The 27,857-nt window shown below is 44.4% G+C and overlaps 1 long non-coding RNA gene across 2 annotated transcripts; it reads left to right on the forward strand.

Moving 5' to 3' along the window:
- The first annotated feature begins 5,735 nt into the window (after positions 1 to 5,735).
- LOC120098796 (uncharacterized) lies at positions 5,736 to 27,857 on the forward strand. Of its 2 annotated transcripts, none has more exons than XR_010062788.1 (3): positions 5,736 to 5,804; positions 20,553 to 20,807; positions 21,354 to 21,559. It is a non-coding gene; the product is annotated as an uncharacterized LOC120098796 (long non-coding RNA). The 2 variants fall into 2 exon arrangements; XR_005497294.2 differs by lacking the exon at positions 5,736 to 5,804 and adding an exon at positions 27,168 to 27,857 and having other exon boundaries at positions 20,548 to 20,807; positions 21,354 to 26,862.

A 27,857-nucleotide genomic window follows, 5' to 3' on the forward strand; every position in this document is an offset into this window, starting at 1 on the left:
TGCTTACACAAGCAACTGTCAAAGCATCACTTAAACAATCAGAAGCACGCTAGGGTTATGTGGCAATATCTCTGTGGCGTAGAACTGGATCCAGAGTGCCAGAGTTTCTGATCCATGTGCCATCACGGCTAAGTGATAAGACAGAAGAGAAAGGATAGAAGCCATTGTCTATTCAATGTGTTTGTTTATACACTGTTAAATATACGTGGTGAGGTGAAATTCTGATCTTCAGGAAACTTGGATTTTTATAAACAAACAAACACCCAAATAGCTCCTCCTTATTCTTACTGCCTCCCACTTTGCATTTCTTTTCTGATATATTTTCCCTTTTAGAACAAATGACAGCAGCCCATCCAAGGGATTCCCCTCCTCCCTCCCCTCTCCCCTTCCCCTCCCTCTCCCTTGCTCTCTTTCTCTCTTCTTCCCCTTTCCCCTCTCTCTTCCTCTCCTCCTTTCTCTCCCTTTCTTTTCTCTCTCTCTCTCCCTCTCTCCTCAAGATTTCTAGGCTGCCGCTATAACTAACGAAATATCTCCTTCTACCTAACAATTTTGATTTCTGAGGCTTTTTGTTATGTAAGCGCTGTCGCTAGATTTATGAGAAAAAAAGTTAAAGATGTATAAAAGTACAGTGTGTTTGTTGTATTTTACTGCTGTCTTCCTCAAAACAGAAGCAAGGCCTTTCGTTCCCTTTATACTTCTGAACTCTAAACTTTTCCCCAAAGTCCGGTGGCGCTTCTGGAATTTCTTACATTTCTGTTATAAGAGCGAGCGGGAAGCATTTTCTACGTCAATTAGCATGCGAAGCGTGAGTTTGGTTCTGTGCTCCATTAAAGTCGACTAAAGGGAGGCACTGCATGTCTTTCTCTCAAAACTAAAGCAGAACAATTAAATCCCGTGTCTCTTTGCTCAGCTTTTTGATCCCACACAAAGCGTTTCCACTTGCTGCCTTTGGGTGTAATGTTAACAGAGTGAGTAACCATCCGGCACCGCTGTAACAGGCATGGCGGAATGCCTTGTTTTTGCTCAATCAGTCTGTGTTCAAACTATCAGTTTGATTTATTTGTCCACATTGACCCTTATTCACCACTTAATTATCCTCATATAATCTTTCAAGAGGCTCCTGACACAAGGAGAAAGACAATGGCCGATGTTCTGTAAAACAACAGTTGACCCGATAGGCCCAGACGAAGACCGTGGGTCGAAGGTTGTTTGCTGTAGAAGAAGCCACTTCTCCTGTCCGAGAGCTGTGGCCAGGGCTACTCTCTGTGGGTGCCCAGGGCTGTCCGGTCAAGCTGTTAATCACCCTGAGAGTGTGCGAGCCTGAGACAACCCCAGCTATTTAATCTCATGGACTCCCTCACACTTCCAGTTTCTTGAAATTATACATTAGAACGCAGGGGGGAAATCTTTGTGAGAGCACCGTGGCCGGTGAGATTGGAAATGTTTTTTCCTCGCGGGACGCATGAGCAGTTTCAGAAGCACGTGCATGAGAGGAGAAACGCACTGCAGACATTGGTCTGCTTGGCTTCATGACTGATCTCTGAACGCTAGTCACGCGAGTTACGCTTTTGGTTGGAAGCAAGTTAAGACCTTCTTCTATATAGAAACACCATAGCTACTGATCGATTTAGCTGAAAAGTACAGCAGTTCTTTTAGAACTTTCGAAGTCAGACAGCGATTCTTCACTCTTGGCTGCTAAAACTCAAAATAAATAAATGACAATTAAAAACATGGACAGCAGTCATTAACGTTTACAGAAAAACAATACCACGAAAACCGCGGTTGTACATTTATGAAGTCGTTTCATATTAAAAATTTGAAAAGAAAAAAGTATTTCCTAGCAAGTTGAGCTCCGTTTCGTTTGGTGAAGCCACAATATTGTAAAAATTCGTATTTACTTATTTTATAATGTATATACCCAAGCTCAGTTTGTCATTCCCTTTCTTAATCTATGGAATTCTGGTCTCCGTGGTTACTGGTGTAAGTGACTTCAGCCTAACTGTGCCCATACATTAAAAACGGTGATCAGGACGGTGCACACCTAATACTAGAAAAGTACCCAAGAATCACTACACGGCCTCCATGTCTTAGTGGTATTTAGCATTTACGTCTTGGCCTTTTGTTCTTTGTGATGGGTATATAATTAATCATGAAGGTTGCCGCACAGAGACAACCTTGTAAGAAGTGGATTAACGGCAGGTGGCAAGTTGGACAACTAAAAGTGACTTGGTAGGATTTTGCTGCCATCCCCACAGGAAGCATTTCGAGAAGCCACTGAGATCAGCGTGAAAGCTGACAGACACAACCCTGAGAAGAATCTGAGCTCCTCATCTAGTGGCCAATGGCTTTCTGCGGGGTTTGCTGTGGTCAGTGTCTGGGTCCTCTGGCTTCCCTGGGCATCCCACTCAAATGTGCTACTTCTGATGGCAGTTCTCACGCACAGTCCCAGGAACCCAGTGGTGTCCAGGAGGGTGTGTATCTGAGTGAACGTGAGCTGGGATGCACACACTGTGACCCTACAATCCTGCACACCCAGGTTAGATGAAATAGATTCAGTTTTGTCTGTTCTTTCCTTCTGTATAGCCCATAAAATGTCCCAAAGCCTTTTTAAAAAAAATGCATCCAGGTCTTCCAGCTTGGGCGTTCTATGACTTTAAAACTAAATTTTAAATTTTGAAGCTGGAAAAACACAGAGTAAAGAGGAACCAAGAAGGGAAGCAGGTGGCAGTTTGGCCTCCATCCTGTCCCTTAGATCTGTACCGTCAGAAACGCCTTCCTTCTGCCGGGCCCCACCTTTTGCTGCTACTGCTTCTGAACCCATTCCATGGCTGTGCATCTGGACCACGTGAGCTAAGACCTACCAAGGGCTCCTGACCGATTGGGGACTGGGGTGGGCACCACGGGGAAGATGATAAAGCCAGAATCCTACGTTAAGGGTTATTCCAACGGAAATCCTGTTCCAAGAAAGGACATGGAGTTGCTTTCTCTGCCAGACCTGACCCAGGCCTCTAGTACCAATTTTTTCATCACATTCTAGAAGAAATTATCAAAACTGCTTTTTTTGAGGAAAAAACATAGCCATATATATTCTAGTCCTCAACTCTAGGCTTTTCCCTGTTTCTCTGGTTTGAAAAACTGATTTCTATCTACGCATTGCTTTTCCCCCCCTTTCCTTCAAACACTAGCTGGGCTGGAAGTTTGTGCCCAGCTCTCACAGAGCCAAGGGTTAAGCATGAGATACTAACACAGATGAATGCGCGAGGAAAAGGAGTAGTGGAGAACAGCAAGAAGGGTGTCCTCTCTTCAACTCGCTGCACCAGTCCCTGTCCCAGCTCGTCTCCCAACCAACAGAGTTAGTGTGAGCCTAACCGAGAACACAAGAAGGGACTTCTGAGAGAACTCCAAAATCACGGGGGAATCTGTGTCCTTGTGGCCATGGTTAACCCTTTGTGAGGCTTGTCTTTTGCTGAAAGGGGAAGCTGGAGATGGTGCAGCTTTACCCTCCTGAGAAAAACATGAATAAATATCACTTGGTATCCTGTGTTGGCTCGGGAGCTGTGAGAAGTGTGTTTGGTGCCTTAAAAGCATATGTAGCACTTCCCCCCTTTTTAACACCTCTAGACTCCTGAGAAGGAATGCTTTTCAAAACTACAGTTGGCTTATGTGGAAATGGGGAGCTGGACTCTTAGGAAGTCTGTGGGGAGAAAACCTGAGGACAGCACGGCCCACGCCTGTTAGGAAGAAAGTAATCTACAAACAGCTTTCCCTTTTGATCCAGTTCTGTGTGGGATTCTTACAGTTAGTCCCAAGTTAGTGTAGAACTTGGTGCTGCTGGCGCATTGAACAAAGGACACTGGAAGGCGTGAGAAGCAAGGTCTCTGACCTCTCTCCTGCATGGTGTCCTCCTGTAAAACGAGACACAGAAGGCGGAATTCCTCTTCCTCAAGGAAGATCACTCCTTCCTGCTCGGCCCCTTGTGGTCCCTCATGCCTGAGGAGTCCTGCTCTGTACCTACAGGAAGTGCCATGGTGAAGTCAAAGAGAATCTCGGACGCTGATCATAGCGGCTCACAGCTGTGAATCCTAACACTTAGGAAGTTGAGGCGAGAGGGTTGTCAAGAGTTCTAGGCCAGCCTACAACTACAGTGAAACAAACCAACCAACCAACAGCCTGTTCTGTTAGGAAGTGGACAGTCATTGCCTCGGAGAGCATGTGGCGGTGTCTGCAGACCATGAGGAAGAGCATGTCACTGGCATCTGGTGTGATACGGTCAAGGGTGCTACAAACACCCTAGAATGCACATAGGACTCACATAGCAGCTGCCTACAACGAGGAAATCTCCAGCCTAAAGTGTCAGCTGCACTTTAAAAGAAATCTCCCCTGAGGAAGATGGTCTTCACTCATTGTGTTGTCATTTTCTGGTGGCATGCTTGAAATGTTCTGGCAATAGTGGCGGATAGAAATTTGCTTGGCACATTAATTCATAACTGTGAGATGATTGCAATACTTCTAGTATGGGAAATCGGATGCTTAAATGCACATGTCTCTAAAGGCTGGGTTAAAAGAAATAATTAACATTCAAGGTGTCTATGACTCTTAAATTGCAAAGCTGCTATTAAACGTTAAATATTGGGCTAAAATACATGGCACGTTTTTGAGTCGTATTCTTTTAATGAGGAGTATTTCTTTCCATAATTTACTAGAATTCTTAGGGAGCTGGAACAAACACTATCGAAAATAGAACAGATACCACAGAGGAACACACCGGCACAGGCTTGCAATTGCTCTAAGCCTGGTTTCCGCTCAGTGTCTGTACTGTGTTCAGATCTGAACCCTCATTCCTGGATACTGGATCCAGACGAAATGCCACAGGGCATCCAACAGGAAAAAAAAAGGGTAGAGTTAATATAGTTTAATCATATATGTAAGAGCAAAATCAATCTGGGAGGAATATTTGTTAAAAGAAATACAAAACCCTTTGGCTTGCTCATTGAAAACTTATATAGACGAAACAGAGACATTTCATTTTGCATGAGTGCTTTTAATATCAAAAGACAGGGGGACGTGTTTAGCCCAAAGTCCATGTGGTAAACTCTGACGTAAAATTGCTTTGTTAAATGTGAGCTTCTGTCCCATAGCAAACAGGCTTTTCAGTCTCTCAGGAAAGAAAATGAAGTTGTATCTTTCCGTGTGTCGATTCCTGAATGCAGAATTTTAGATCCCCTTCAATAAAACACGTGGCTGTGTAGGATTTTATGTTACTGAGGGCGGATTATAAAAACATTGATTTATTGTCATTATAGAAAATTTATGATCACAAATTCAGCATCTATCAAAGAGTTTGGCCACAGTACATCAAAAAAGTCTTCACCTACTGGGCAATGTTACCACAGGGCAAGATAAAAGTAAAGTTGGTTCCCTTCTTCCCATCGCAACAAAAAGGTCGATAAAGCGCACGCTTGATATCAAACAGAGCTTCCTGCTGGCTTCAGTTACCTGGGAGTCTGGGGCCTGTGGTTTGAGTAATGTTCTGCCCACAATGCCTGTGGCAGCAGAAGCACGGAGAGAATGCGGGGCTTCCAGCCGGCTGAGCGAGCGCGTAAGCAGCCGACTGAGCGAGCGCATAAAGTTCAGACTCATTCTTTATTCTCCAGCAGAAACGATAGCAAATGTTTTTCTTCTTTAAAAAAGAAAGAAAGGTAGTCAGCGATCTTCTTCTGTTGTCGCCTTTTTCAGTGCTGGGACTTGTATAGCGGTTTACCCAGACAGAGGTGATCCGCTCTCGGACTACCTTCCAGGATCATGTAAGTTTGCAAAAGCATTGAAAAGAAGACGTTTGGCAACGTTTTTGGTTTTTTGATTGTTGTTTGTTTTTGTGGGAAATTCCTGAAGAAATAAGAGATAGGTTGCTGGGGTGGGCACTACTGGTGCCCAGGTGAAAACGTGACCACACGGAGCATGCGTGTGCTGTATACGTGCAAAAGTTGGAACTTTTATCTCCTTAATTCTGAGAAATTTTGTGAAAGGAATGAAATTTTAATATTAGAAAAAAATCTGTATTTTGGTATGCAACATAGTATTTATCCTAGAGTCCATAAGAATGATTTTTTAAAAAATGAAAACTTAAATCAGAACCAAGGAGGACTCTGAATCCTGAGGTACTTACCTCATTTTCAAACGTATTAATTAAAAAGATGAGACAATAAGTGTTCTGAGCGGACACATAATTTTTTCATTGTTTCTAAACACTCATACAGGAAGTGTAACATTTAGCTGTCACTCAGACGCTAAATTCACAAACTATGTTTTGAGAAACGCTTGCAAGGGAATACTGCAGCTGCTGATGGATTAGCCTTTAGACCAAAGGAAGGCAAAGACAAAGAAAATTCTGGCGTGACTAAAGCAGAGCGGTGGAAGCCATGGAGAACGACCACCAGAGGGCAGCATCCTCAAGCGGTTGTGATGGGGGCGGGGTGGGGTGAGGTGCCCTGAAGGAACTGTGTGTTTCTTAAGAACCAGTCTCAAACTGCTCTCTGGTTTCCTAGTTTAAAACCCCCAAGTGCAAAAAGAAGCGTTCCCACCCCCCGCCCCCAGTGTGAAGTGTTCGATAATCAAAAGCAGAAATAATACTTTATGGACCTCAGCATGTGGCCTACATTGTTCTAAGTGATTTACATGTATCAAGTTGTTGCCATGACAACCTCGCAGTGGAAACACTGTTGTTAGTACTACGTTAAAATCACGTGTGCATTTATATGCTGTGTTGTCTTTTTTTTTTTATTTTTTTTGTTTTTTGGGTTTTTTTTTTGTTTTGTTTTGTTTTTTTAATTGAAATTTACGACGAGGAAACTGAGGCACAAAACGTTTATCACTTGCTGGGCCCATAACAAATGCCAATTACCTGAGCTGAGATTCAGGCCAAAAGCTCTGGCCCAGAGATCAGAGCTAACAGACTGAGGACCCCATGCAATGTTTCCTTATTGGCTCCCTACCAAGTTCAGCTGCTAGACCAAGGTATGGCCATGTCTCAACACGGTTCCTGTGTGCTGGATCTCTGAAAACACTTTCTAGAAGGTTTCACCCAACAGTGCCGGTTTCTTCTTAATCGCTGCTAATTCTCAGCTCCAGCCTACCAGCACTGAGTATCCAGCAAAGGTTTTGCTTCAGTAGCTCCGGGATCTCGTTAATCACAGCCGGTTCTTCAGCTCCAGCTGACCAAAACTAGAGAGTCTTCGCTTCCCACTGAAACTTCACAAGCCAGGCCTCCATTTTTAGACCGTTCTCAGTAAGCTCCTACAGAAATGACTCAATGGCTCTTCTAGCCATTCCGAAGTCCTTCCGCAATTCTTCCTAAAACACAAGGTTAGGTCTGACACAGGAATCCCTACCATCCTAGAACCAACTTAAGGTTACTGTGGCTGTGATAAAGCACCATGACCAAAAGCAACCTTAGTAGGAGAGGGTTTATTTCACACACAGTTAGTTCCACATAACAGTTCATCCTCAAGCAGCACAAGAATTCATGCAGGCAGGAGTTGATGCAGACCATGGAGGGGTGCTGCTTATTGGCTTGCTCCTCCTGGCTTGCTCAGCCTGCTTTCTTACAGGATCCAGGGCCACCAGCCCAGAGATGGTACCACCTACAATGGGCTGGGCCCTGCCCCATTGATCACTAATGGAGAAAATGCCTTACAGCTGGATCTCATGGAGTCGTTTTCTCAACTGAGGCTCCCTCCTCTCTGATTACTCTAGCTTGGGTCAAGTTGACATAGGACCAGCCAACATAGCCCTCTGTCCTGCTTCAGGGGTGTCTTAGTTACTGTTGAATGGCTGAAAAGGGATCATGACCAAATTTTTTTTTCTTATAAAAGAAAACACTATTGGTTGCTGGCTTACAGCCTCAGAGGATTAGCCCATTGTCATCATGGCAGGGGACATGGCAGCAAGAAGGCAGGCAAGCAGGCTGGTTCTGAAGAAGTTGTTAATAGCTTTACATCCTGTTCCCCAGGCATCAAGAAGACAGAGAGAGAAATACAGGGCCTAGTGTGGGCCTTTGAAGTCTCAAACTCCACTCTGAGTAATACACTTACTCCAGTCAGACCATACCCCCCTAATCCCCCTAAACCTTCCAAAGCAGTTTTATAACCTGATGACTAAGAATTGAAATTTGGAAGCCTGTGGGGCCATTCTCGTTTAAGTCACCACAAGGAGAGATGGACATCAATAGAATGTGAGAGGGATCACCCTGTATCTGGGGTTTCCTTAGATACCACAAGCTTGAGCATTTACCATATGGAGAGGTCATGTTTGAGGACAGACTCGCCTGAACCCCATCTAAGGCAATGGTGTCTGGGACTGAAGTAAAATATTCAGTAAGGGAGACTTGATTTTTATGTTTTAGAAATGGAGAAAGGATGGGTTCTACCTGAATGCTAAGAAGTAATACCTCTAGCAAGTGAGATTGAAATTGACCTCGGACATGTTTTTAAACAGTAACAGGAAGGATTGGAATCACGAGTGCCTTCAGGTTCACAGGTGCTAGGAGTCAGGAAAAGCAAGCCTACATTTTGAGTGTGCATTAGGAACAGCATGGTTTGAAGGGTTAGCAAAGGCAGGTGAGGAGAGCAAGACAGAAACGAAAAAAAAGAAAAAAAAACTGGCATTGGGCAAGACCATACTGACGTGGTCTGAGGTAATGACAAATGGTAGGTGATAACGTTCATCGGTCTCAGACCAGCAGGTGCATATGTGTGGGCGTCAAAGGTCAACCTCCCACCATTACTCACTCTTGCTCCAGCATAGCCCACTGTTACTGTCAATGACAGAAACAGCTTTCTCCTCAACAAGGTAAGAGATGGTTTATTCTGGGGCCAATTATGAGTGATCCTAGCTCAGGAAGACAGATTTTTACTCTCTCCAAAGACCGTGTTCCAATTTCATGACGCTTTTATGGAAATAGAGGGTCCCGAATTAAGGTACCTTTCAAATGTATTGGTGCAAACATTTGATAAGCAGGTTACAGCAAAGAGGCGGACCCTCTGTAACAGGCCTTAGATGCTATCCGGTGATACTGTACATTTTGGGGTTGGTAGAAGCCAATGGTCTATGAGTTCATGCATTCATGGCTCTACCTTGAAATCATAAGGCTGTTAGCTCAGACAGGAACAGAATAAAAAAAATGGGCATCAAGAGGTCCGAAGATGACTCAAGACAAATTCTACTTAGGGTCTGAACCTGCAACACACTACTGGCTTCCCCAGCTCCAACGTTCTAACCTGTTAACCAGCCTTGTTGAAGGGTCAATGGAAGGTGGTTTCCTTCACACCAAGCAGCAGGATGTAAATGTTTGTTTAAGCAGCTGAGACTTGGCCCTGCTTAATGCCACAGATCACATGAGATGAGTTCATTCAGAGTGTGGGGATCGCGGTGAGGGTTAGAGTCATGACATGAAGTTTAGAGATGTGGGAGTTTTGGAGGAACTAAAAACAGACGCACTCGTGACTGAAGAGAACGGTGAAAATATGAACGAGGGAACAAAAACGCCCAGAATTCAAGGTCAGACAGTGGGACCAGGAGGTAGAGATGGGTTTCAAAACTAATCCCTTAGGACTTTCAGAAGGATGGAAAGAGTTCGGTGCAGGAGAGGGGAGCACAAATGCTTTAGTACTCGAGTGTGTGAGTTTAATGACCAAAGGAGCTTTCCACATCTCTAGTACGCACCTACCTGGGATGTAGAAATAAGCCTAATTTGCATGAAAAGAGGTTATTGCACTCAAGAACTCCACTCCCGATGGAAAAGGTTGCTGGGAATTAAGCAACATTATCCATGCTAGTCAAGGGGTTTTCTTCTACAGGATACATTTAGTTCCAGATTAGACATGGAATTTTCAAAATTAATTATGGAGAAAGAGCGTTCCTGACGGAGTTTCTCCTGCCCCTTCATGACTTTGACGATCAGTTTATTTCGAAAGGTTTCTTTAATGGCTCGATCTTTACTCTGTTTTCCTGGGTCATTGCTTCACCATCTATAAAACCAGTCGATAATAACGGTTTATTTTCATCGTACCCCCACAGCAAAATAGACCCCATTAGTACCAAAGAACATTACAAGGTAAGCTTACCACCTGGGTCATAGAAGGTCATATAGGATCTATGGAAAAGTTGGCTCTGTGAGGTCTCTGTCCGTAGGTCAATATTGAGTGTGTCTATGAATTCTGTAGGTCGATATTGAGTGTGTCTGTGAAGCATAGGTGGGTAGATGTTCCTCTTTGCACATGTGCGCGCCTGCACTCATGTGGCAGCCAGAGCTGAGTATCATCGAGGTATCTTCCTCTGCTGCTTTCTAGTTTACGTTTTGAGACGGGGTCTCTCACTGAATGTGGAGCTCATTTATTTATCCAGGCAGACTGATTAGGCAGCAAGATCCCAGGATTCTTCCCTTTGGGGGAGTGGGAGGGATACAAATACGTGCTGTTGTACTTGGCTCTTTTACGTGGTCAGTGGGTAAATCCTCAGGTCTCCATGCTTGTCAGCAAGCACGTTGCCCACTGATCCATCTCCCCAGCCCCTGTCAACACAAATAAAAGCAAGATGCACCTTTAAAACTACGCTGTCCTGTTCCTACGGGCTTACCAACTGGTTAAAATCGTATTTACGTCATTAAAATGTCAGGACAGTGTTGAAAATTTCCTGTTTCCCCTATAAATGTAAAACACGGTTAATGCTTGAATCTTTTTCTCTGTGCTAACAGAATTAAACTTTGCCATTTAAGCTGAGCTTGGCTACATGTGACTTTAGGTCTAATCCAAAATAAAACATAATATTCCTAATTCTGTGGTGTTTGTAGTAGAGCTGCCTTTATAGTTATGTGAAATCTAAATAATTAGGTTCTTAACTGAACAACGTTATATAAGCCTGTAACCCCAGAACCTGAGCATTAGAGGCAAGAGAGTCAGAGGTTCAAACATGACTTCAAGTTGAAGACACTCTGGACTACAAGAGACTCTGACACAATAAATTAAAGATAGAAAGAAAGATAGACAGACAGGCAGACAGACAGATAGACAAATCTTTTAAGTATAATCTAATATCATTAAATAAATGAATTTTACAAGATGTTTGTATAAGTGAGCGTCCAGGTAAACAATGGGTCATTAGCACTGCCTTGCCAGGTCTGTGACGGAAGGTCTACCAAGGCAAATATTGCAAATTTACAAAATAATGTATCAGCTATTGAACATTTACTGGGTACAGCGTTATAAGTTCCATATTATGTATACTACAGAAGGGAAAGAAATCATTGTTAGAAGTAGACTTGCCATTCAAAACTCAGAGAGGAAGTCAATGTTGCAAAACAGAGACGGGAATAACAAAACAAACCGCAAAAAAACCCATTAAAAAAAAACCCATCATCGTGGTCACTCAAACCTTAAAATAAGTAAGAATTGTGCTGAGCCTTGATCTTCCCAATCAAGACAAAGCAATGGTGGCCAAAAACAAGAAGGTACTTGACAAAAGACTTGTAAACAAGACTTTGGAAACCATATACGTGAACTATAAAGCCAGGAATTTACGTCTTTACGTCTTCCTCGGTGATGAAGAGCTTCCATTTCTGCTAGACTAAGATCAGTAGATCATAATCTTCTTTGAGCTAAAAGGTGGATGGCGTTGTAACCCTGTAGCAAGGACTCAGTGAAAATGTCAACGGAGATGATTAAGAAACCAACCCCCTTCACGAACTGAGCGCACAGACCACCTGCAGAAGGCGCCACGGTTCTATTGTTTGCAAGCGACTCATTCTTATTTAGCGAAAGGAAAATCTAATAGTGGTTGTTTTAAATCTTATTCTCAGAGTTATGGTACGAAAAATGTGGACGCAGGGTAATCATCATTCACCGTGTCTGAGGGGCTAGGCACCATTCACAATCACACGCATATCTAATTTGTATAAAACTCTCTGTTAACAATGCGTTTCTTGGGGTTGGGGATTTAGCTCAGTGTTAGAGCGCTAGCTTAGGAAGCGCAAGGCCCTGGGTTCAGTCCCCAGCTCTGAAAAAAAGAACCAAAAAAAAAAAAAAAAAAAAAAACAATGCGTTTGTTAACTTGTGTGTCATTATAACCAAAACCCCCAAGGGAATGAGGTAAGGAAGGATTTATCTTGGCTTAGTGATTCCAGGCCACAGTCTTCAGCACTCTAGATTCCGGGCTGTGGTAAAGTGAGGGCTCTGCAGACTGTTCCCCTCATGATAGACAGGAAGCAGAAATGGGGCCGGGATGTGGGGGAGAGGCGTAACCTTCACAAGCACACGACTCGCAAAGCCCAAGTTCCTCTGAATTTTGTTTCTAATGGAGGTGAATAGTTGAGTTGGAATAACTGGGGCTTTGGATTTAACTAGACCTGATGTTTATGATTGTTTGTTTTCCAGCTTTCACCTACTCTTAGCAAAATTATAGAGCCTCCATGTAAGTCTCCTGCTCATGTTAGTTCTCTCTGTTGCTTTTATGGTAGACACGTCTCTGCCCTTTCACCACTATGTAGCAAGCAGCGAGGAAACCCTTTCTACTTGGCCAGTGGACACTTCCCAGTGTTAGTGGCACCGGCTGTAGGGCGAGCTCACTGCAGCTTGGAAATTCTCCCTCAGTGTCTTGCCTATCAAGTCCTGGGAGAGATCTGAAGTTTTTACCCTCCATGAAAGCAACCAATTCAGGGCACCAGCTGCCTGGGCATAGACAAGGCCTCTGGCTGGAGACAAGATATCCTTGCTCCAAGAATGGCAGGCAAGCATAGAATTATGGTTGTTGTTGTTGTTATTGTGGTTGTTGTTTTGTTGCTTTGTTCAGTAGGTCATCACGTCACATGAGAGTAATAAAGGCAAGCCTTGTGACTGACACACTGAGTCGGGTGGTACCTTAGCCTTGTTATCTCAGGATTAAGAACACCCAACATCTCTTAATGGGTTATGAGGAAATGGTCGAGCCTTTGTTTCAGAGTTTATTAGGCTAGGCTATAAACAAGCCAGCTTTCTGTTCTGAAGCTATTCAGATCTTTCAAGACCACTCACCGTGCAAACATTCCACCCCCCCCCAAAAATGGTTCAGAATGAGGCAGTGACCTGTGGGTGCCCGTAGCCTCAAGATGCTGAGAATGGGAGATGCTTAGGATCTGTTTCAGCAAGCCTGTCCTGACAGAGTTGTGGAGTATAGTCCTTTCATATTTTTATTACCCGTTCCCATTGAAATCTCCATTGAAAGTGATAAAAAAAAAAAAGAAAAAAAAAACCTGGTAGAATCCAGGGCATGTCACCTCCAAATATGGCACGTGGGCGTTTGGTCATGGTGACAACAATAGAAAAACCTGCTTAATGCAGTACCTTACAAAATCCACCTTTGCCCCATGCGTTTCCTAGGCTTTCCATCTGAGCCATCTCAGAACTTTTCTGATCCACCTCCCCCAGATCCTTAGTGAAACTAGCAAGATCCGATGCTCATCGAACGCTCTCAGTCAAATTCAGTCCATTCTCACTTCTCCTTGGAGTCATAGGAACAGATACCGTTCATGGCTCTCGGTAGCCCGAGTCTGACAAACTGGATTTGTTAGGAAATTCAACCCAGAAAACTTCCAAGCCCATGTTAGCACTAATACATTTTACAGGCATGAATTCCTGTAGGATTTACCATGATCACCATCCTCCCGAGGCACTCATAAAAAATGTTTTTAGTGGTTGAAATATTGGTCTACAGATATCTACCTAATTTCAACTGTTTAAATGATTACTATTCTGGATTGGAAAACCTTTTTAAAATAACTTTTATGAGGTCAGTCATATCAAATATGCACAAAACCGTCACAACAACCAGATGCGTGGGTACCTTTATGTACACCAAGACAGATGGGAGGAGAGAGAGCTAATGTCAGAATGTTTGTGGATCAAGACTTCATGTAGGGAGCAAGAGAGATGGCTCAGTTGGGAAGGCCACTTCCTTTGAAAGCATGAAAATCTGAGTTCAGTCCTCCAGTACCCACATAAGAAGCTGGGCACAGACATGACACGTGCTCGTAATCCTAGTGCTATCGGGACAGAGGCTCACTAGGGCTTGCGAGCCGACAGCCCAGCTCCTGATTCAGCACAAGGCCCATATTTGAGAAATAAGGCAGAGAGGGACGGAGAAGGACACCAGACATTCCCCTTTGACCTCCACAGGCACACGGTAATATGTGTGTGCATACCTCCCCAAGCACACACGGAAGGCTTTATTTATTGTTCCACCGTCATAAACACTTCAAGATTAAAGGTTTCCAGATATAGAATGCTTCCGTATTCTGACAAGAAAGCTCAAAAGGGAAAGGCACTTGCTGCCATGTTCGGTGACCTAAATATGATCCCACAGGGTAGGAGAGAACCAACTCTCACATTCTGGTCTTTAATCAACACACACACACACACACACACACACACACACACACACACACAAAGATACACAGACACACACAAACATGCACACAAACACACACACACAGACAACAGACACGCTCACACACAGACACACTCACACACACACAGATACACACATACACATACACAGATACACACATACACACATAGATACACACACACACAAAGAGATACACAGACACACACAGACATGCACACACACAGATACACACATACACATACACAGATACACACAGATACACACAGATACACACACACACAAAGAGATACACAGACACACACAGACACACAGACACACTCACACACAGATACACACACACACGGGGAAGGAGGAAATAAGCAAAACTTTAAAAATGAATAAACATTTAGCAACATGTGAAAAAAACATTCCAGACTTCAAATAATCAATTAAGTAACAAACCCAAATTTGAGGCTAGTGTGGTCTTGTCATCCTTACCTCCCCATTGTCTCCAGACAGCACATACATTCAAAGTTTGGTTAATTCCAAACAAGATGCGGTAGGCTGAATTCTAATGTAGCTTCCCTGGAATCTTCTCTGAAAACCGGACTTTCTGCAAGCACTGAGATTTTTGGCATGTAATAGAGAGCCGATATACTCTGACCAGCACTGGTGTGAAGACGTGGCTTGCTGGGAGTGAAAACCATGCAGCATGGTCACGTCACACAAGCAAATGATACTTATGGAGATGTCATGAAGCCCTGCCTGTCACACAGTACATTGGTCATCTGAAGAAGTCAAGTCTGGTTCTTCATCCCTGCCCCAGGATCCGAGAGATAAGACTCAGACTCAAAATATATTTACAAAGACCTTAGCTCTATAGCTAGACTCTTCTATCAGAACTTAAAACAACCCGTTTATTCTATTCTGCATTTGCCACATGGTTGGTTACCTGTGCTCAACTACTATGCGTCATCCATCTGGGCCCCATCTTCCCAGGCACATCTCCTACTTAGCACTATCCCAGAATCCTTTGTGCCTCTGTATGTCCCACCTCCCTACTTCCTGCCAAAGTCCTGGGCCACCAGACTTTGATTGACAGGTGCCACATTCATACAGGCACAAGGTGTTTTCTCTACTGCCGTCTGTTACAGTCATGTGCTGCACAGGGCTATTTTAACTACTTATTAATTGTGTGTGTCCTAATGTTCTCATGAAAGTATACTGGAATTGATAATTGTCTGTAATCTGGTGACACTGTAAGCCTCAAAGTGCATGATGCACTGACCGTCATAAAAAATGCATGGCCTATTCAGTTACATAGAGACAATGGCTCACCATGCTACAGGTTTGTATGTTTACCTCTCGTCATTAGTTTAGAATATTGCTTTATTTATAAAAAGAATACTTTGCTGCTAAACGCTACACCATGGGAAACGGGCTTATACCTCTCTGGTTTACCAAGAGTCTTAACTGCATCAGTCTCTCTGAACATGACTTAAGCTCTGATGACTTTACTCTCATGACCCAGGACACACACACACACACACACACACACACACACACACACACACACACACACACGTACTACTTACACAGAATTCTTGCAACTCTCTACTTTCTATCCCCTCTTTATCCAACACTCAATTGAAATCAACATTTTGTAAACTTTTTGGAGGTCCACAAAGCTTCTTGGGAACTGTGGTGGTTTGAATATGCTTGGCTCATAGGAAGGGATTCTATTAGGAGGTGCAGCCTTGTTGGAATAGGTGTGGCTTTGTCGTGTCATCGTGTAGGCAGGCTTTGAGATCTCCTAGCGCTCAAGCTCTGCTCTGCCCTCTCTCTCTCTCTCTCTCTCTCCATTCTTGGCTGCCTTCAGAAGGGCATTAGTCTCCTCCTGGCAGCCTTTGGATCAAGATAAAAAAATTTCTCAGCTCCTCCCACCCTCTGCCTGCCTGCATGCTGTCATGCTTCCTGCCGTGATAATAACAGACTGGATGTCTGAAACTATAAGTCAGTACCAATCACCTGTTGTCCTTTATAAGAGTTGACTCGGTCACGATGTCTTTTCACAGCAGTGAAACCCTAACTGAGTGACTTAAGGAAGGAACAGGAAGTAGCAGAAAGTAACTCCCACAACATAATCAACGGCACTGAGGAATGCTCAGAATCCGCCTTATTATGCCACCCGGCCCTAACTTTTTCTTTGAGTTTGAGATGACATAATACTTAATTTCATACAGCACAGCACTGGTGCTTTGTGTTACCTGTTTTATGGCATCAAATTTCTTTTCACAGACACTTAGAAGCTCCTTAAAGACAGAAACCTCATCGTATCTGCTGTGGGGGGAAGCTGGTTTGTGACTGAATTAATCATGAAGAGAAAAACACTAAGACGTTCGTAAGTGTAGTAGTCGGAAATGGGCTAAATCGCACACGCGGCCCACAGTGGCCACACCACTGGTGAGAAGGTGTCCATCTTCTACAGAGCCGTCACTGATTCTGAGGATTCAAACTAATGTTCATTCACTCTGTCTCCTCACTTTACACCAATGTCTCCCTACCTTCAATCACATGCTCAAACCCACCAAAGTGCTTTTAATTTCAATGATCTAGCTTTCAATTGTTTTTTAATCTAAACCCACAATAATAATAATAATAATAATAATAATAATAATAATAATAATAGTTTACAACATTTAGGAGTACATGATGCTTCTTAGAAACCTGGTGGATACATTGTATCAACTTGAACTTATGCAATGCCAGACGGCCCTAGGGACCAATCTCTCAAAAGCATGCTCTCCCCCGTGCAAGTCACATTCTTCAAGCTCAACCTCCAAGGAAACTCCTCCGTACTCAAAGAGCTACTTATTGACGAATGAGTCCCCATGCTGGAAAGCGTAATGGTGGGTTAAGCATGCAGGGCCTATTCTGCCGTTGTGGCCTAGAGCCTTTCTTCAGTCCCCTTTATCAGTCAGTAAGGACTATTGTGTGTGACGTCATCTGGTAATAAGACACATTCCTTGTCAGCATTCTCTCCTCCCACGCCAAAATGTGTACTATACACTATACAAAATATGTACTTACATGAGTTAAAAAGAGCATTTTCTCTTCCAAGCCAACTCTTCCAAATAGGGTGAGTTGCTCAAGCCCCACCCGGGCCCGCTCTGTCATCCAATGGCTCTAACTTATGACAGAGGAACCCACCAGCCTCTACCCTTGCAAGGGACAAAGGCAATAGGTATGGAACTAAATGGGAAGGTAAATTAACTTTGTTTATTTTCTGGGTAAAATTAATCAATTTTACCACATTTTTATGTTATTTGGAGTTTGGCCAATGTCAATTCCATCTGCAATATTTCCTTTCCAACACTCAGCCAATCTGTGTGTTTTGTCTCATCTTCTCTCCACAATCTGTGGGGTTTTCATCTCTATTAGCTGAGCTTCCCAGGAACGGAGGATGTGCAGGAGCCAGAACAGTTGGCGTCTTGCACCAGAGGGCAGATGACTGCCATCCACCAAACATGCATCGGGGTTTACTTAATCCAAGGTGCTGTGCAAGACGTGAAGATGTAAAAATGAGTCAGATGCAATAGCCACCCCGAGTCCCCAAGCCTGTTTGTTCAAGATACACACAGAGTCACGGCTCTCGCAAAAGCCAGAACGTGCCAACTGTCCTTGTCAACAAAAAAAAGCAAGACAGAAGAGAAATGAACACACCGATGGGAAAGGTCAGAACCTCATGGGCAAGTCACTGTAGGATGAAACCATCTTGATGGCCGAAGAAGACACGGTTATTACATTAAAGTCAGCAACACGGATATCTAGTTTTAGGTACAGAAATTAATCTGACTTTGAAGGTTCAGAAATAATTAAAAAAAACTTTGACTTAGGACTTTCAATTCCATATAGAGTTATCAGGCATTCTACTATAGACAGAATTTCCTTTTGCTTCATTTGGCTAATCATTTTATGATTGGTGAGCATTTAGGAAAGACTTGAATTTAGGTTCAAGAAGTGTACGCCCACCCACCAAGATCACTTTTATTCTTGCAGTCAGTGAACTGCAAGACCAGAGACAGCTGAGACTGAAAGAGGCCCCAGACATAATGTGGGCTACATTTCTTCTCACGTCACACACACCAGTATATCACTGCTAATGAAAGAATTTACACTGAGAATCAATTCCTACTCTCTGGCATAGGAGACTAAAACCCCAAACTCCTGCAAAGGCCCCTGGGGGGAGAGAGGCCATCTTTTTTCATTCTTGTTTTGTGATCTGTTGGAATTGGGAGGAGAGTGATGATGGCGGACTCCTCTCATTTCTTGGTCACACAGGTAGTCTCTTGTGTGGTCACGAAGCTCACTCTTGGGCTAGAGAGATGGCTCAGGGTCTAAGAGCAATTGTTGCTCTTGCAAAGGACCTCGGTCCAATCCCAGCACCCACATGGTGGCTCATGACCATCCATGACCCCAGTTCTGGGGAAATCCATCAAACGCAAACATGATACACATACATATAGGCAAGCAAAATATCCATACACATAGAGTTACGGAAATCTTTTAACCACTAAAAATAAGACAAATCTGAAAGAAAGAAAGAAAGAAAGAGAGAGAGAGAGAGAGAGAGAGAGAGAGAGAGAGAGAGAGAAAGAAAGAAAGAAAGAGAGAGAAAGAAAGGATAAGAGTGGGAGGGAGAGAGGGGGGAGAAAGAAAGGAACTCAGTCTAGGTACATAGTTAACCTGGGCACCCCCAGCTCTCCTGGGACCCTATTCCCCTGAGATTCAGCCCTGCCCCCTGTTCAACAACAGCTTCTTCCCACCCCCACTCCATTTCCTCCTTTTTAGTTTCTTATAATTATTGGGCAGGAGAAAGCCATGCAACATGAAAGATCCCTAACCCCTGGTGTCTTTCTCGTTGGTTCACTGCTGGGCCCCAGTACTCTCTCCATGTTTTACGGACAAATATAAATGCTGTCTAGACGTTTCCACCCATTACTCTTTCAGCAGCTGCATTTGTTTTTATTTAAGTCAGCTTGTCTGGGTCCTGAGTAGCCTGGCTTAACCTGCCCTAACCGATGTCCACAGAGTTCATGGGCATGAGAGGCACCACACAGACACTTTCAGTTCCTTTCTCGGAGTTCCATCTAGACAAACCCATATCCTTCTTTATAAACATGTGGAGAATATTAAAAGCCCCAGATCCTGGTGTCTCCATGGGGCAGGTTCGACTATGTGTTCTAAAAGGTCAAAGAAAGCAGTAGGAAGTCAGAAGGAGCTATCATTCTACAGAGCTGCATCAGGAAGGGCAGAATGACTGAATAACCTACTATCTGTTTTCAAGGAGCTGACAAGGACTTTGAGGTTTTACACAAAGAAGAAAAAGGCAAGAAAAGGGTTCAGGAGCCAGAAGAGCACGGCCTTGGTCTGGCAACTGGGTTGATTGTTATCTCATCTGGTTCTTTGAGGTCTGACTAGCTAGGGGGAAATCATCAGTATGTGTTGGCTGACATGCAAGGAGGAACAGTGTCACCTTAGGGTGACCTAGTGCCAGGCTTTCTGTTCCTACACATAAGGAAAACAAGACCTCAGAGAGGCAAGGCAGAGTCAGACACAAAAATGGAACTGGATCACTGTCTGGGCTTGCCTTCAATAGTAATTCTTTTTAAAAGTCTTCAGAGGAGCCTTTTAAAGTAAATTTCAAAGATGCACAGGGATAGAAACCACAGGGGTCACCATGGTGGAGCCAAACTGAGGCTGTCCCTCTGAGTTTTTTCTCTTAGCATTTTTTACAGTGTGTCTACTGAACACCACCAGGTCAAGTGCTGGACTAGCTCAGATAGGATCCAGACACTCCCTATTTTGCATTCTCTCTGTCTCTGTCTCTCCCTCTCTCTCTCTTTGTGTGTGTGTGTGTGTGTGTGTGTGTGTGTGTGTGTGTGTGTGTATGTGTGTGTGCGTGTGTGTAGGAATAGAGGCTAGACCACAGCTACCCAAGGATTTGAAGAATGAAAAGATTTTATAACACCAGAAACACTTTAGTCCACCATAATTCTTGTCTTTCAAAAAGTAGTTCTTTGCCTCGTCATGGTACTTCCTATCTCATTCCTCATTCCCCTCCTCTCTCTCTTTTAAAGCATGCAATGGTTTTAAGCAAGGACATTCAGACAATGATGCCCCAATACGTATTTTGGATCTCAACCTACGTGTTAGAGAGCTGGGAATGCAAGGAGCAACTTCCCCAGGAGTTCTCTTCCCTGCACAAATAGCAGATCTGTCAAGGAAGAAGCTGCCGTTGGTCCTCCTATTGAAGCTCAATTTACCAAGCAAGATGAAATATAAACCATACAAGAAGAGAATGAAAATCAAACAGAATATCCAGGGCCTGGAGGGTGAGTAAATTCTTCCTTCTGCGACTTGCTTTCTGATCATGGTATTTCATCATGACCATAAAAAAATATTACCCAAGATAGATCGATCAACTGATCAGATGAGAGACAAATAGATGAGAGATAGATAGATAAATAGCTGACAGATAGATGATAGATAGATAGATAGATAGATAAATAGATAGATAGATAGAGTGAGTGAGATAGTGAGATGGATGGGTGGATAGATAGATAGCTAGATCGATGGATGAATGGATAGATAGATAGATAGATAGATAGATAGATAGATAGATAGATAGATAGACGGATGAATGGATAGATAGATGGATGGATGGATAGATAGATAGATAGATAGATAGATAGATAGATAGATAGATAGATAGATAGAAAAGATACATCCACCCACAATAATCTGGGCTCTGTAGACAGGTTCATAAATTTCTTATGTAGATGATAGAGGATCAAAGAAGTTGGAAAGTATCTTATAAAGCAATTTAAACCTCTGGCAAAGTTCAAAAGTTAAAATGAAACCTGTTTTTCTCTTTCCAGGTCTAGGCAAAGTGTTCCCTGATTTGGGAACTGGCTCCTAGCCAGAGTCTGCTATTGTGTATCACCTAACAAGTGCCCAGGCCTGTCACTGTGACTCACATTGGCATCTGTCAGCACCCTGTGTCCCTTACATCATTCATAACCAACAGATGTCCTTGTGGTTTCACGCTGTCCCAGCCCAATTCTTAGTAAAACCACTTGCAATTGACACTGGCGCTGAATGGTGAGAAGAAGTCAGAACAGAACACAAACAAACCAGCATCAAGGTTGAACTGATGCTCTCACTAGCCGATGAAGAGAAAATCTTGATATGGCGTTCTCCTTGTATGACTTCCAAAACTGTTGGAAATAGTCGTGATTTATTTCTGGAAAGGCATAGAAAGGCTCCGGATGCCTTGTGGAGTCAGGAAGACGGGGTGCCTACAAGTTCTGGTTATTAGGAGACAGTAGAAATCTAAGAGGAGGAGAAAGGGAGGGATGGGAGAGAGAGGTAGGGATGGGAGGAGGGAGGAGGAAGGAAAGGGAGAGAAGGAGGAGGGAGGAGAGGAAGAGAAAGGGGAAGAGAGAAAAGGCCAAAACCTCAGCTTCCCTTCCCCATGTTCAACCTTTCCTCTGTGCTTGCCCAAACCAGCTTTAACCTCAATCACATTTGGGACCTGGCTTCTGGGAGCCCTGTCCCAAGCTACTGTGTAACTGGAGGGCATCCTGGCGGGGAAGCAAGGGTGCTTTGCGCTTTCTGCTAAGCCCTACAGCTGTTGGAATCTCCAGACTCCATCCGTGAATCTCTTCTCCCTTCCTCACTTTAGGAGACGATGCTGAACAGTTCCGTCCTTCTCCTGACCTCTGAACTCCAAATCCTGGAAGAGCTTGTCCTTCTCTTCTGATCACCCCCTCTCTATGTCTTCAACACTCCTCCTCCAAACCATACATCTAGTATAATTAAGGTTCTCCCACCTAAGAGTCTCTTTTCACACTTAAAGAAACACTGTTTATTTGAGACAGGGTCTCCTGTAGCTATGGCTGGCCATGAATGTACTACAGGGACAAAGAAGACCTTGGAGCTCTCATCCCCCTGCCTTCACTTCCTAGATTCTGAAGGTAAATCCAGGATTGCAGGCACGCATGCTCCATCAAGTCCATTTTATATGCTGCTGGGCGTCAACCCAAGGCTTTGTAGATGTCCCACCCCTTTTGAGTGGTCAGTTGTGACAAATAGTGGTTAGCGAAGTGTGCTTATCCATTACCAGTTCTGCTTCAATGCATTCAAAACTCTTTTGTCCACCAAATCCCAAGAAGTATACTCCCTGGTATCAGACAGCGCCTCCTCTGGCTAAGGTAGAGATGTTCTGTTTTGCTGTATTGATTCCACGGTTCACCCTACAGCATTTCATCTGGCCCACAAGTATCTCTTCTTATCGCATTCTTTTCCATGGAGAAACTTCTCAGAGGAGAGGAAGTTGGAGGCTGGCATGTGGACGTAGAGATTGTACCCTGGGAAGGTGGTGCCTATGTGAAATGCTGAAGGGGACATGCATACCTGTCAGAGCGACTATGAAGAAAAGTTCAGGGCGGAAGAGCGAGAGAAGAGGGTCTGTGGCAGGTTTGAGTGGCAAATGAAACCAGCATAGTGACAGAAGAGAAAATGCTGAGAACGGGAGGCACTGAGGGGCAGCGACAGGGCAGGTCTCTCGGGGCAGCTTGTATGAGGCCAAACGCGTTATCAGGAAAGTTGTCTTACTGCCAGCGAGATGTAAAAGTGTTGAGCGTTTTTGTGGCAGATACGTGACCAATCTGCTCCACGCTCTCCAGTGTCTGAGCTCTGATATGCAGCTGACTCAGGCCAGGACAAAAGCACGAGTCAGGGGAGATGCCAATAGACACAACAAACTGGCCAAATGGGATGGCGGGAACTACCACACCTTAGACGTGCTGACACTCCCCGGTTTCCTCAGGCTTCTCTGACCTCCATTTTCAGCCCCATATGCAGGCTTTTCTTCTTCCAGAATGCTTGGTGGCTTCTAAGTCACCCCTGGCCCTCCTGTTAGTCAACGCCGTACCTTTGCACACTTTATCACGTGATCATCCTGGCTTCTGTGCTTGTCACTGCACACACCTCTCCTCTTGACTCCTGACCCGAACAAATCTCAGACCACCCATTGGATCCTTCAAGGTCAGCATATTCTGAAGCTATTTGCCACCATTTAAGATTCTCAGGAGGGCCTCGTGCCCCGGCCTGCACATCCGTTCTGCCTTTGGAACATTATCGTGTAGGTAGAGGCTGCCACTCCCCTCTTCTGCCTATCAAACTGGAGGTAAGAGCTGTCAGGGATGCTTTGTTGCCTGACATCATCCTCGGGTGACATTCTCTGACGTCCCTTTTCACTTGGACACTCCACTATGCCAGTATCTTGGTTTCTCGTCACTCATGATTAATTCTGTGACTGGTTCTTAATCCCTGAGAGTCATATATCCAAGTGTTCTTTTAGAAACGTACCTAAACGACTTCGATCGGTGTTTATTTGGTGATAACCGATTATTCCAGATTTTCTCATCCTTACCAGCTTTGTGTAGAAAGACATACAAGACCCTGGCCACAGGAAGGTCTAGGAGTACATAATCTCTCCCAAGACTAGGCAGGTATGAGCCAACTAGATGACAGTGTTAGCATATCTGGTGAAGTCCTTTGTAGACCTCTTACAGGCGTCAGGATCTAGGACCTCTGCGCTGGCCTAAGTGAACATTCTGAGCCCCTGACGGTGGCTAGTTCATCACAGTTTCCAGACCCAGGGTCTGAGGCCATGGCCTTCAGGGCCCAGCGACTCCCTGGAAGTCATCTAGAGATTAGAGCCCAAAGCTTCTAGGCTACTTTCCATATCCATTAGTCTGACCAGCAGAGCTGATAGTCTGAGATAAGCACAAACACAGAAGCGACAGTCTAATGGGCAAGGAAGAGGAGAAGAAAGGGAAACACTTAATGGTGTCTCACATCTGACTCCATGGCCCTTGGGTGCTGTCTTCTGCCTGTAGGCACTCTCTAATTAGAGTTCTTGTCTGATGATGGTCAAACTTCCTACCTGGGCCAGAAGTTTCTACTGAGAAATCCCTCACTTCCTCTCTTCATTTAGTACACTTCCTCCCCCATCTCATATCCTTCCAGTGGCCATGTCTCACATCAACCAACGGACCAAGCATCCCTAGCTGCCTCCCCATTTTACCCTCTTTTACTGTGGACCTTAGCATTCTTCAATGCGACTAAATCAGCTAGTCTTCCTCGCCCTTTCCCTGCCAAGTGCTTCAAGCCCTTCGGGACAGTTTGAAACTGTTGTGTGCTAACAGTAGAGCCTTCGACTTTCACCTGCTATCTCTGTCCCCCATGTCCTCTGCCTAGGATGGGTGGCTGCTCACCGAGACTCTAGTCATATGTCCTTCTATGTGTCTCATTCGGCTTCCTCTTGCCGACGCCCCAACAAGAAGCCCCCATTCATCAGAAGGGTGTGATAAAACGCGCCTGTAATCCCCACACGAGGTAGACGGAGGTAGGAGAATCAGAAGTTCACGGTCAGCTGCATGAGTTCATGGCCAACCCAGGCTATAGGAGGAAATTTAGTAAGAACCAGCTGTAACTGTTCTGCAGCTTCCTTGGGAGATGTTCAAAGTAGAGTGTTCAAAAAGAGTAGTGCCGGCATAAGGGTGGTCTGACTGGATGCTTGACGGACAATCCTTCCTTAAGGCTTCCAGGGCCATATGGAGTAGAGCTAATGCCAGTAGAAGTCAGGTGTCCCCATCTCAAAACACCTTTCCCCACTTACAGGAAGCTAAATATCAAAAGAAACATTGCTGATAACATTGCCTCATCAATAAATACTATTAGCGACTTTAACAGTGACTGGCCTCTGTCCGGTACTCCAGGCGGAGTGGATTCCACCTCCGACTATCTACTTGTGGCATTTTAGAAAAGCAACCTTGGAGAGACAAAGGAAAGTGCCTGCTTCCTTCTACCAAACGAACAAAACATGAAAAAGACAAACCAGTCACACCGTGTGTCTGTCTCTTCATCTCCTTTCTTCCCCAGCTCTTTCTCCCTTACTTAGCTTAAGCGTGCTGCCTTTCCTGGGGCTGTGTGAAGAAGGTTATCGTAAACCTGTGTTTGGGTTGGAGCTTCAGATGATCAGGTCCTGGGGCATCCCTGAGATGGTCTCTCTGGATTGGGAAAGAGGACATCTTTAATGGGGCACATGAGGCCCATTCGGCCTGTGAGCGAATGGGTTTGCAGATTACAGGAATCAAAGAAGACCAGAGCTTTTTCTCAGGGCAGCAGATTCCTATGACAAGAAGGGTACAAGTGTGGTCCATAATAAAGAAACAAAACAGCCACTCTCCCTCAAGCCCAGCATGGTTGAGAGCAACGAGGAAAAAATCCCTGCTTCCCAGAATGGGGCAGGAATGAGAAACATTCCTCATACCCTGGAGTAAGACGAGCATAGCAGGACGTGAAGTGAGTCTGATGTTTGCCTGAATGCATGATCCATTTTTTTTCATGAACCCTGTCTGCTACTGTGTGGGTCTTTTGGGCGTTCTGTAATGGGAAGCCATAGAGTAGTAGTTCTCAACCTGTGGGTCGAGACCCCTTTGGGAGGGGTCAAATGTCCCTTTCACAGGGGTTACACATCAGATATTCTGCATATCAGATATTTACATTATGACTTATAATGGTAGCAAAATCACAGATCTGAAGTAGCAACAAAAATAATTTTATGGTTGGGGGGGGGCGTCACCACATAAGGAACTGTATTAAAGGATCGCAGCATCGGAAGGTTGAGAACCATTGTTCCACTGTTTTTAAACTCTCCTCAAATTATCGCTTTTCCATTTCTCATCCTATTTGACTAACAGTAACTGCTATTTTAGTCATTTAAAGATCTGGGCAAACTGCTTTCCAAACATCCCAGTGTTCCAAAGCTGGATAGGAGATCCCAGAAAGACTAGACGGAGCTCCACAGGGAAAGCCATCTCGTTTTAATAAACAAGGCCACGCTCTTTGGTCTGAGCTCAAATCGAAGCGAACTTTGCACGGTTCTAGCTGCGGGCTTTCGTGATGCTGAAAATCAAAGGGCTGTAAGACGCAGAGAACCAGGGAGGCCGAGCGGGGAGGTTTTATCCTATGTCGGCATGCGAACGCGCAGATTTTATGAGAGGCGGTGTTTACCAAAAGGTGGGATTTATAGCTCCTTGTAATTTACAGCATTTGAATGTAATGTGATAGTGCGAATAAATTTTTCCCTTCCCTTGTGATGAGCTCATGAATAAACGTGCAAAGGACTCGAAGCTGGAGACAGAGCTGGGAAGAGGAGGCAGAGAATGAATCAGCGAGTGCCTGCCCTCGGCAGACACTGTCCCCCGCCTATGACATCGGCTCGCGGCTCTGCATGAAGACTCAAACACATTTATGTGGGACATGGCGCTGAACAATTCCCATCCGAGGCTGCTCGGCACACCGTGTGACAAAAATGTATGAAATCGCATTAGCAGAAAAACAAGATTTCTGGGTCTTATTGCAAAAAAGGCTTTTCTACCTCCTAACTGCTTGCCTCTAACTGAACAACTGTTCCCCTCTTTATTTCTACCTGAAACCGCCTTTTATGAGTCATAGCTTAGGGCAGGATCTTTATAACCTCATATAAATCTTTATAAACTATCTTAGCAGGGTGAGGGGGGACATAAAAACCCAATCAGGCGTTCTCTAAATTAATATAAAAAATTGTTAAGAGAGAAAACAACACGAATAACAGTTTCCCAAACCTGATGTCTCTCCAGGAAAACGCCATTGGTACAAAAGTTCTACCAGGCTTCAGACAACTGTGCATTTCTCAGGGCTGGAGCGCACAGTGCCTGTCCCACGACGGACGCCAGGGGTGTAAGAAGAGGGAAAGGTTTAACTTGGTTAGAATTCTGGTTTTTATGAGGAACCATTATGCCTTCTGCTCACGGGCTGTTAAATTTGGAAAGCTTTTAGGTAGAAAAATTAATTTAATGGACTCAACAAGGTCAAACGTGAAGGTATCAAGTGACAGGAAGTTGTACTGAAGACACTTCGAGCGTGACGGAGCTGACCTCCATTCTCCCACAAAGGCTGGTTCGTCGGTTGATCCTTGCTCATGGAGAGCAAGAAGCAGAATGAGCTCTGCGCTCGTCTGCTACAGTGTTTGTTAGCTCTCCATCTCTCCAAAGGATTCTCAAGCCCCTGGATAATTCCAGGCACAATTTCAGGGCTCCAAGCTCCGTGGACGAAGCGGTGGACAGGCTGGCCTCCAGGTTTCCTTTCAACTGTAAAGGGAGAGAAAAAAATGTGACTCTTGGGGGAAAGTTGTGCTTCCAAATTGGTGACTTCTTTTAAATTTCCCAATAAAAGACAAACTAGTTAAGTTCAACTGGATCTTGTTTCAAGAAGGAAAGGCACCAATACTAGGGAGTCATGAACACACATGGAGAGAGAGACCCACACAA

This window comes from Rattus norvegicus, chromosome 1, assembly GCF_036323735.1.
Source record: "Rattus norvegicus strain BN/NHsdMcwi chromosome 1, GRCr8, whole genome shotgun sequence".
NCBI classification, from domain to species: domain Eukaryota; kingdom Metazoa; phylum Chordata; class Mammalia; order Rodentia; family Muridae; genus Rattus; species Rattus norvegicus.